This window comes from Marmota marmota, unplaced genomic scaffold, assembly GCF_001458135.2.
Source record: "Marmota marmota marmota unplaced genomic scaffold, marMar, whole genome shotgun sequence".
Classification (NCBI taxonomy): domain Eukaryota; kingdom Metazoa; phylum Chordata; class Mammalia; order Rodentia; family Sciuridae; genus Marmota; species Marmota marmota.
The window spans coordinates 18,276,169-18,276,946 of NW_025999941.1; the positions used below are offsets into that span (position 1 = coordinate 18,276,169).

Genomic DNA, 778 nt, shown 5'->3' on the forward strand with positions numbered 1-778 from the left:
TGCGCGGAGGCTCCGTCCCTTCCTCCTCCTCCTCCCGGGCCGTCCCCGCTTCCCCTCTGCCCCAGCCTGCCCAGCGTCCTCCCGGCCTCGCTGACCTCCTCCCCGCCCCTCCTCCTGCTGTCACTCGCAAGGACAAAACCCGCGGGACCGTCCGCCCACCTGCCCGCGGTTACCTGCGGCGCGAGATCCCACTCGGTCACGGCCACTGCCGGCGCCTAGGCGCGCGCTCTCGGCCGCCGCCCGCCTTAGCCCCGCGCGTCTCAGCGGCCGGCGACAGCTGCTCCTTTTATGAGGCCCGCAGGCCCGAGACACAGCCCCGGCGCCCCCATCCCCGCTCGGGCGACAGCGGTGGCGTCAATGCAAGCTATTCACACGGGGGGCTGCTGCTGTTGGAGCCTCCCCCCCGCCCCGTGCGCGCCAGCCCCTGCCACCGGGCCTTGGGCAGCGGTGGGGGGAGGGATCGAGGTGGCTTTCGGGGCACCCACTAGGGGAAAGGGGTCACGTGGTCCTAGCCCAGGGTAGACTGGGGCCCACTTGAGTTGCTACACCCTTGGAAATGGACCTGGAGGTGCCAGTCAAACACTAGAGTGTCGGATATACTTTGAAACTAAGCAGGAATAAAGCGGAACCTTCAATCACTATCATCATCATTTTACTTATAATAATTATTAAACAGCACCTGCCATTTTTTTAAAGCGATTATTATGAGCTCTTTTTTTTTTTTTCTTGTACAGAGCATTTTGAAAGCACTGTGCAATTCCAGTCCACCCCACCCCAC

General features: G+C 62.3%; 1 protein-coding gene across 15 annotated transcripts in view; it reads right to left on the reverse strand.

The window, feature by feature from the left end:
- Magi1 (membrane associated guanylate kinase, WW and PDZ domain containing 1) overlaps positions 1–778 on the reverse strand; it is a 612,663-nt gene that overhangs the window by 174,121 nt on the left and 437,764 nt on the right. Inside the window, exon 1 of one of the 15 annotated variants that reach the window (XM_048801234.1) lies at positions 174–192. The exons of the other annotated variants lie outside the window; for them this stretch is intronic. The gene's annotated coding sequence lies outside the window, so the exon portion shown is untranslated. Of the gene's footprint in view, positions 1–173; positions 193–778 lie in introns of those variants that run through there. 15 annotated transcript variants of the gene reach the window in all.